The following is a 10924-nucleotide window of genomic DNA, read 5'->3' as shown; positions in this document are numbered from 1 at the left end:
GCATCGAACAAAAACAATTACCAACATACAATGAACTGATTGCATCACTCTGTATCAACTTCATTGCAGAAAATTCACTGAAACATGTAAAGCAATAGTACATTTTCCTCAGAACTACCAGATGACGGGCTATTTGCAAGCAGGTTGAAGATGCAGACTGTGTTGGAGTGACCGCATGTGTTAGCAGAGGTGAAGAGATTTTTGCACGTGAGGGGAGAGAAGATCCTCCACCAGGTGTAGAGAGGGAGTGGACGCCTCAGGGCCAGAGAGCCGTTAGGAAACCGCCAGTAGATCCAGAAGACTCGTCAGCTTTCTGTGTGCCCTCCTGGGTGTTTGTGTGTGTGTGTGTGGATGCTTTTTGTGGATGGTAGGCTGCTTTATTTTATTCTTTGATGTGAGAACTCCACCTTTGTTAGCTGAACTTACTTTTAAAAACAAATGTACAACAGGGAACCGTGAGCACTGTCATACTTTTTGGCAATACATTTCTGATTAAAAGTAATGTATTTTTTGGTTGTGTTTTGTTGTTATTAAAAAATAACAGATGCATTAACTAAGCCTCTTTTATATACATTTATGGCTCTAAATGAGAACAAAATATCCACAACAATTGTAACAAAGTCTTTTAGAGTCACAGCTTAAGTTGCGGAAACAAATTGAAACTCTATGCCAGGTTATCAGCACATTTAAAGATGATGATGTATTGAAAAGCGTTTGAGAGCAGTAATGCATGTTGAGATATTTGTAATGGCAGTCTAAAGAGTTAAAGAGTTTTACCCAGAGCTCTTATAAATTAGCCATATGAAAATATAAATGATAAAAAAAGGGATGTAGTCATAGTAACTCAGGTGATTTTCCCTATGAATCAACAACTTAGATTGTAAGATATCATGTTTCATATGATTTTCTTATCACTTCCTAAGAATTTTCATACACCCGTTTTCCAGCTCTCAGTCATTATCTCCCAGTTTAATGATCCATCTTTTTGCATCAACATGCTTATTCTTGCACAGAATGTCAAGTATGAGATAAATTCTGTGTAAAAACTCTCCATTCAGTGAGCTGTAATTAACAACAGAAATGTCAAAGCTGCTTGTTTGTGGGTGTGAAAAAGAACAACAGTATGTTGGCCTGCTTCATAAATTACTCACCTAATTTTTATACTCCAGTTCACCAGGTGCATCATCCTGAGTTTGGTAAAGTTTAAATGGATATGTTATATCAGTCATGCTGAATCATGTCAGGGTGTCAAAGTTCACTTTAAGTCTGCTGCTTTCTAAATGTATGTCATTTTTGGGAGTATTAAAGTAAATTATAAACTGAACATAGCTGGATGTCATTGTTTAGTTTTACTGCTTATAATTAACACTGGTTTTACCAACTAGCACATAATCCTGACTGAAGCCGCACCTGACAACGGTTGTTGCTTTCTGTCATATTTCTGGGCAATGTGACACAAAAACCAGGTGTGCCAAAGAGAAGCTATGTCTCATTTAAAGGGACAGTTCACGCCAAAATTTGAAAATATGTATTTTATCCTCTCACCTGAAGTGCTTTTTTCCAATCCAGACTGTTTTGGTGTGAGTTGCAGTGTTGGAGATATCGGCTGCAAAGATATAGTTTACCACAGACAGTATGAGAATTTGTATGGACGAACTATTTTCTTTCTATTAGCAATCAGCAATTCACACCAAAACAGTCTTAATGAATCAAAAAGCATTACAGCTAAGTAGAAAAATATGTACTTTGTTTGTTTGAGGGGTGAACTGTCGTAGAGTACATTCAAGGACTGAAAAGCATCCAGCACTAAATCTTCTAAAAAAAAAAGTTTTAAAAACCTTGAGATCAGGTAATTAATTACAAATCATAAAATAGATTACAATGCAATCTAAATGTTAGTATTGATACATATGAACCTGCACAAACCCCTTACTTTAAATTCCTATTCACCACTTACAAAGTTCACATTTTAAAGTGCATGACATGAAGCTCTTATTTTATTAACAGCCCTTATTAAAAAGCAATAAATTACAGTTTTAGTCATCCCTCTTGAAATTAATTTGTAGCAGAAGCAAACAACGGAAGCACAAAGCCTAATAAAAGCCTTCAACATGCTCACCAATTATGAACTGAGTGACTGATTTACCCCTCTGGCTCTCTGACTCAGATGTGGTCTCTGCAGTATCTGTAGGTAATGTCATGCACATGCCCTTATCAGTTCTCCGTCCAACGGATACAGAATCTATAGCTGGGCTGGAAAAGTGATAAGGAGATGTGAGCGACCACAGTACCACAACAGCTGGTAAATCTCTATCACACTGTGAAGAAGGACCTATTGTTAAAGGACATAAAGTTAGTCCTGAGAGGTTTTAAAAAAGTCCCCATCCATGGACAGCGGGATGCTGCCATCCCTTCCCTCGAAGTCCTGATCCTAAGAGAGCTGTTCTGAAGTTCGGAGCAGATGTTTCACTTCCATCATACAGCCGCAGAGGAGGCAAACTTGAAAAAAAAAAAAAAAAAGGCGCTCTCTGTCTTTTTCTACCTTCTCTGCCAGCTGCAAAGCGCTCAGATCCTCACGCAGCAAGGAACTAGTTAAGACTCAGAGTGGGATCCTGCAGAAGTGGCCCCTCACTGTTTGACTGCTGACAAACTTTTGAGACACACCCCATTGATGAGTTTTATTTCACTGCAGCCCCGCCTGGCTCTGAGGGATTTCTCTGCTGCCATTGGTTCACATTCAGAACTCACCATACCTGCCCCCTGGCTCTTGTGGACTGGAGCCAAATAGTTCTTCCAGTTGTCAATCACAGGGAGATCAGCCAGTGGGATGAGAGAGGCCAGGCTTGGCGGGTGTGTTCCCCCACAGGTGTGGCTGAGAAGCACATTCCAATATGTACATACCTGTCAGCTCCTCTGGTATTCAGCTGCTCCTAGAAAGACCTCTGTTGACCACTCGCTCTCCCCTTTCCTCCTCATGGGGCCCACGCAGAGGGAGAAGGAAATAGCTCCTGTTTCAATCGCACAAATAAGTGATTTTATACCCATGCTCTGTGAAACTGCAATTCTTTCTCAAAGTATGCCACTTCCTTTCAAGTTATAATGAAACTTGAAAGCAATACTAAGGTTTTAGGTCATACTGTGCTTACAAAATACATGGATGTCACCAATTTCAGAGTGCAGGACAGTAAAGGCTTCCTTTGTGCCTCAAAGGCTCTTTGGAGTGTAAACACATTACAACTCATAAGCGCAATATAGTGAGCATGTTTCTAAATATTGCATAGTATTTTATCTTCATTATACACCCTGATACGTGGAGTCTGTTGGCGTTACAGGTGCAGGCAGTGGCATGCACCGTTTCCCCCCCAGCAGAGAACATCAGATCATCTGTTCTCTCCCTCTGGAGATCATAAAGCCATAACGAGAATGTGTGTGAAGAGGAGAGTTGTGCTGTCTGTGCCCACTCTGGAATGCAGACTTCTCTCTCTTTTTAGCCATTTTCTGTATGTCTTCATCTTGCAGCGGATCCTTCCATCTCTCCCCTCTTTCAATTTCTCTCTCTCAGAGTACAGAAGCGAACTGTGTGCGCCTCAGGCAGGTGCGGGAATGCAGGTTTGCAGGATTCATGGGCCTAAAGCAGAGCAGAGCACAGCAGCCCATGCCGTGATTGCCTTTAGACGAGTCTGTGCTTGTGTTGAGCTGAATCAGTGTAGCCACAGTGACTAAGCTCCTCTGTGTCGCCAGTCACTTACCTGTAGTGCTGTAGCTGACCTAGCTGAACTTAGAAACAGACCCAGTTTGTGTCCTCACAATAAGAATCACCTCTACATACTGTAATAAAGTGCTTTGATCATTTTGACCACACTCTATACTTGTTTTCAACCCATATCTTCCTCATAGGGTCCTTGAGGCCCCGTTAACAGCTCAGAGACATACTCAACATTGTTTTCATTATTTTTCTACGTCCTCAAAAATCTCACAAAATATGATTTTTCAATTCATGAAAGTTGATGAGCTTTCAGGAACTGCGATGGATTTCCATTATGCTCTGTTTCTATGGCAGGTTGCTCTGTGTGTTGATAGTACTTCTTTCAAAGCGCTAGTCTTCCAAAATACCAAATTAGTCCATCAGATTATTATTATTGTAGTTTTATAACAAGAAATCTAACAGGTAGTTTTTTTTATGCTGTGCGGTTACACACAAAATAAATGCATAGACGTGAGTAGACAGAGAAATCCTGAGGTGCAAATTATTGAATATTTGATTTCTGAATCTGAATCTGAATCTTTTTTATTGCCGAGTATGTTTTTTTCATACAAAGAAATTGCTGTGGTGTATTGATTCATAGGAACAAACAAACAGTACTGAAATATAGATATACATTAAGGCAAGTACTTCACATACTAAAATATTTAAAAAATATAAACAAAAGAAACAAAATGTACAAATATGGAATTATTTAAATTAGGAAAGTAGCTGTGTAAACAGGAGTGTGTAAGTACACAGAATTAATATTTGCACCATTTGCATATTTGTGTGAGTTCAAGTCAAGTTAGAAATGTGTGTGGTGCTGTGTTGCCTATCATCAAGACTCTTCTGCATAGCAAGGCAATACGAATTCCATTCAGAAAAGGAACAGTTTTAAAGTTGTTTGCTTATCTGTCTGTTGGACAGACCTGACTAAGTATGAATTAAGTCTTATGACACATCCATAGTTATGCGTCCCTTCTTTTGATCTGTTTGTTGTAATTAAGTCGCAGTTAAATCTGTTTATTCTGGTTATTTATTGATTCCGCTGTAAAAGCGCTGTTGCAGTCATCGAGACACAATTTCTGTAGAAGGCGGTGAAATTCACTGAGCTGTGTGTGCCTCTGGATGATGTTTTTGACTTGACGGCATTTAGTTTACTGGGACTTCCAGGTACAAAACTGCAATAGTTGCATTGCTTATACCGGTGCTTCTTGTGTAAGAAACATGAATAAACACACATGTGATCCTGCTGTTAAACTCGCACAAATAATGTAGGCAAAAATGTATTTAGTGTTTGGTATGAATACCTTTGAACTGCTCGGGTCTAATTGACCCAAAAGAGTGATGTCACGATTTAGGGGAACACATAATTTCTGTTTGGCAAGCAAAAGAAAAATATATTTTTCCTTGCATCACCGATACAACTTTGTTTTTCCACCACTGTCAAATGTGAAAGGCCAGTTTGTGGCAGTGAGAATAGTTGAGAAGAGAGATTTTTTCTCAATGAAAAAAGTTGAAGATTTTTCTATTATTATTATTTTCACATATACAGTGGGGAATGTGGCAAACCATGATGAAGTAAAACCAATGTAGACAAAACATAATGAGTTAATTTGGATGTTTGTGACTTCAGCGGGAGTTACCAGTGGGACACAACAGATGTGGGTAGCACTGTTGGTTATAAAAAAAAATCTTGATAATAATTGTTTAACTTGATCTGTTTATGATACATTTGTTTATGTGCATAAAGACCTGAATCAAAGAAATAAAACAACCCTATGACATGGCACAATATGCACCCTGACCTCCACTCTCATGATTCTACTTGTGTTTGTGTGAAGAGAAAGAGAGGGCATCCCAGGATCAGGATCAGGATCAGGATCAGGATCAGGATCAGGATCAGGATCAGGGGTGTCTGTGAGAATTCCAGGGCCCGTGCTGAGAGGAGGGTTTTCAGATGGTTGTGAGGGGTGTTCGGGCCCTGAAGCAGTATTCTGTCGCCGGGGATAAAGACATTGTCGAGTGAGCACACAGACAACAGGGGAGGTGCTGAGTCAGCTGTCCTCCTGGCTTAGCACACGCTGTGCTGCTCCAGTCTCTCTGCTGCACGGTTCCCATCAGCTCCTCAAGTCAGGAGTCATGACTCCCACGTTCCTATTTAGATTATTATTTTAATCTGAAAAAATACATAAATAAGATGGAAGACATTTTCGCCTCCTAGTTTGATTACATTATTTTTATTTTAAATCCCAAAATACCTTTTTTCCATTTTAATTCTGTAGGTTTACTTTGAATAATGCAGAATAATGAACAATAATATGATTAGGATTTAAAAAAAATGTAAAATGGCATGAAGGGATACTATAATTAGAAATGAGAACTGCTTTATTCTGGAACATTTGTGTGTGGAGCCTAAACATGTCATATTTCAAGATGACTCAAAGGAAAATATAAATTCTGGTTAGTTTTGGAGTGAATTTAAAGAAGGAAAAAAATGAGCTTTGATTAACAGCTTTTAGTTTGGCTTACCACCATGTAAGGCTCATAATTATTTACCTATAATATTCTTCCATTTGGTGCCATGCAGCTTTAACGCATAGCCCTCTTCCGCATGGTTTGACATTCTGCTCTTGATATTTTGTGATGTCTTAGCATACCATCCGGAGAGGAAGGGCTGTAGCCATCTCTGTTGGCATTGTTCTCGATTATTTAGTTGAGTTCCTCTCGTCAGTGTGAAAGTCTGGTGCTAAACAAACAGGCGTTGGGCTCTCTTTATCCTGTTCCGGAGTTTGTGGGAACATCAGACGCCGGGGCCAGTCATGTGGACCAGAGGAGATCTGCTAAAACATCTTCTGTCCCTCACTGGGATTAGAGCGGACACATTCCTGGCCCCTCTGCTCTGCGGCTCCCACCACTCTGCTCCTCACTGTTCATGTGTGTGTATGACTGTCAGTGTGTTCACACATGAACAGCATGTATGTATTTAGACAAAGACACAATGATGACTTGTGTTTCAAAGTTCAGTCTGATACATTCTGAATGGCCACAGTAGGTCACTACCAGTTAAAAGGTTATAATGATATATAATCAACTAATTCTGCTAAGATGACTTTCCAAACCTTATGCACTCTAAATTATAGTGTCAGTCCATCAAAAAAACAGATTTCACCTTTTTTGCACAGTAATAAGTTCTGTTAGAGAACATAGACTCTTAAAGAAGTGGACTTAGCTTCCAGATCTTCCAAGCGTACACGCAAGTGCCTTAAAATTCTCAAATTCGCATTCTTTCTAATGATCAGCAGGGGGCGACTATATTGGATGCAAAAAGAAGTCAGATTATATAGAAGTATGTGGAAAAACCCACCCCACTCCTCACCCCTACTTCATATATTACCTCATATATTTCCTGATAAGTTTATGGGCTCAGTAATTAGTTTCAAGTATTCTTTAATACTATTATTGTCATTACTCTAAATCATCCATTTGGGGTAAAGACAATAAAGTAGGGCAACCTTGTGATTGACAGGTGGCTATGACAGCGACCTGTTTATCAGGACAGAGGCAAAGCAATGCCTTTTCATGGCCATTACCAATTAAATGGCCACGAACTTATATAAGAAATATGGGAACTAACTTTGTTAGCTGCAACTCCAGAGCATAGCCAGGAACCAGGTGCTATCAGGTTGCTGACATAGATGGATGGTGTCCTCGGGTTCTCAGTCAGATCCACCCTCTTGTCTAAGTATGGTTGCTTCTGGCTCCAAAAAATCAAGATGCCAAACTCAAGGCTTAAAAGCCGTAGTTTACAAAACCAGTGGATGACATCAGATCACATTCTATATATGAAACACAACTAAAAGCATGTTACCATCATAAGTCAGATGACTGTGCTTATAAATGCGAAGAGTCTTTAAAAGTTTTATTTCCAACATTTTTTTTTTTTTAAAGATTATTTTTTTGGCATTTTACTGCTTTATTAGATAGAGACAGATAGAAAGGGGGAGACAGAGGGGAAGACATGCAGCAAAGGGACCTCAGGCCGGAGTCGAACCCGGGTCCACTGCAGCAAGCACACGGCCTTCATGGTAAGCACTCTACCAGTGTGAGCCACCGGGACACCCCTAAAAGTTTTATTTAATGGTTACAGTACAACAAACTGTTGTCTTCCTCAGCTTCAAGGTTCTAGCTACATGAGGCCATAAAATGTCATCCACACATCACACGCGATGTTAGCCCTGGCCAGGCGGTGCGGGAAGTACCCCCTAGCGCGTTGAATCCTCCCTTGGATGGACTCCAGTGGAATGTCCCCACATGTTTCCTCCAGCATTGCAGAAGGTCTTCCCACTTGTAAAGACTCTTGTTGAAACCTTCTACCGACAGGCCAGAAAAAAACCCAACAATTTATTGATTCTGAAATCCTAATCCTATCGTAATTGTTGTATAATATTTGCTATTAGTGGTTATTGAGCTCTGAATCGTCATGACAGAATCGTCATCGGCTTGCATGTCCTAAATGGCAGAACTTAATTGATACAGCTGAATGAATACATTGTGCAAATTGCTTCTATGAAACTAGAGGCAGTTTGTTCAGGTTCAGGTTTAAAATGACATTAGTGGTGTTAATAAAGTTCCATTTAGCACATATTGTGCATGCTGGCTCACTCTACCATGACTTAGCCTGTGACCATGGCTGACACAACCACTGCTGTGAATAAAGATCTGATGCTCAGAGTTCTGCACAAAAGACTTAATAAAGCTGGTTGTGGATCAGGAGAATCAAACTTTTTGGTAATAGCTTCAATTATAATAAGTATTTCATTTTATTTTAAAATGTCTTTCTTTTACCGTTATTTTATGTGAAAAAACAATTAACATTACCTAAGTTAACACTGCTTAGATAACAATAGTGTGCTAACATTGGACTTATATAGCGCTTTTCTGTAGACTCAAAGACGCTTAGCAAAGAACAAAAATAAAACAAAGAAAACAGTATAAAGACGAAATATTCTATGAGGAGAACTAAGCAGAGAAGAAGGATGAGGACAGAAATGTTAGTTGTTGTAGGCTGTGTTGAAGAGGTGTGTTTTCAGGAATTTGTTGAAGGTGGAGAGTTAGGGGGAGTCTCATTTAATGGTGCCATTATTTGGAAATATAATGTCAGTTGCTCTATATTGTATACAGTCATGGAAAAAAAATATTAGACCATTGTTTTCTTTAATTTCTTGTTCATTTAAATGCCTGGTACAACTAAAGGTACATTTGTTTGGACAAATATAATGAAAACAACAGAAATAGCTCATAAGAGTTTAATTTAAGAGCTGATATCTAGCCATTTTCCATGGTTTTCTTGATAATAACCAAAATCTTTATCAAGAAAACCAATAAAACAAGGGTGGCCTAATAATGTTTTCCATGACTGCAGTCTGTATTTTTGAAAACTGCTACATATGTGTTTCGATTCCCAGTTTTGTATTTCCATCAATATCATATTTTTTTTTAGTACAAGCAGGTTTATTGTAAGAAGATGGAGGGCAAATTTTGATACTGTATTTTTACTTTATTTTACATTTTTAGTCATAGTGTATTTCAATAGACAATTTTCCATATCAAATAAGGCAATAAGTGCAAACGAAGGTTTTCTGTTGACAGTCATCACAAGCTTTACTGAAGCTGCTGTGGGTTGAATATCTCACACAACGAAGCAAAAAACATGCAGAAGTGCCTTAAACTGCACTGTCTCTAATGGCCAGCAGGAGGAGAGTCAGTGTTTGGTGTTGGACTAAAAAGACAAAGGAGTCAGCTGTTTATTTAGAAGGACATTTGTCCCTTATTAGCCAAGCTAGGTAGCTAGCGCTTGATAACGTAGCGTAATTCTGGCTCTCAATCCATTTTGCGCATGGTTAAAGGTTTTAATTTAGATTTTTACTGGTTTTTAATCTCATCATTTATGTACCATTACCTGTGAGGAATGTAGGTTCATGCTTCAGGGGTGATCATTTTTGCTAATGCTTATGACAGGATGTTTTTGTTGTTGTTGTTTTTTAATAAAATCCAGTAAAGTTAAATACAACATGAGTGAAAGAGATTAAGTGACCTGAAAGTATTGTAACAGTGTTTAATGAGAATTGTGTTAACATTTTAGTTAACTCATTATGAACAGAGAGTGAGAAAAGACATCGCATGACTTGATTCATCTCCAAAAGTGCAGTGCCTTCAGTGACCAAAAGCACAAATTGACACAAACACTGAAATGTTTTGGGGGGATTTATTTAAAAAGGTACTCTTGGTTAATATGCCCCATGTCACCACCAAAGATGTATTATAGTCTGTATAGCAGAACAGAACCGTTAATAATCTAACAATTAATCAAGTCATTGAGAGTATTGGTCATTCTATACAGAGTTTAAAAGATCAAATCAAGTGAGTACAATAGAAAATGAATCCCCTACAATAAATTTGCAACTCATCCATGAAGAATAAATGCCAGGAAGCCATCATTTGTTGATCTGGAGGTTGAAAGGTCACTTGTTTTAACAGCAAAGAGAAATTCAAATAATTAATAATGTGTACAATATTATGTCCTGACCTGACTGAACTGACTATATTAATCTGTGAGGTAAAATAACAGGGAATGTATAGGGAGCCACAGGAACGAGTTCTTAAACAAGCAAGTCAGTTAGCATTTTAGCGCCCTGGGCTCTAACCTCTCAAACTCAATGAGGATTTTGAATGTGTTTGTGGTTAAATGCCTGAAGTAGGGTCTGTGGTTAACACAAGCTTAAGAGATGTTTCTGTTTTGTTTTACAACATGAAATATGTTAAAGTAAACGTTAAAGTAAATACCTCACTTGCGATTTTATGTGTCCTTAAAAAGGCGGTTACTAACAAGTGGCTAAATGAGACTACAGTTGTTGTCAGGGACATTAAAGGTCATCACACCGGACACGGACGGGAACTCTCTCACTAGTCCGCCTTACGTTCTGACGCTCAAGTCCTGTGACCATGGAGTAGTCTGCTATAGCATAAGGTTAGCTTTTTACTTCTGTCGGCTGCATTAATGCATCAAACATAATAAAAGTGGCATTTTGTAAAGATTATCCTGCTGAACAAAACACGTAAGCATCAGGAATGTGTGTTTGCCACAGAGCTTATTTTCTGCCATGATCTTAAATCCAA

The sequence above is a fragment of the Centropristis striata genome, chromosome 2, assembly GCF_030273125.1.
Source record: "Centropristis striata isolate RG_2023a ecotype Rhode Island chromosome 2, C.striata_1.0, whole genome shotgun sequence".
Taxonomy (NCBI): Eukaryota; Metazoa; Chordata; class Actinopteri; order Perciformes; family Serranidae; genus Centropristis; species Centropristis striata.
This window is presented reverse-complemented; position numbering follows the sequence as displayed.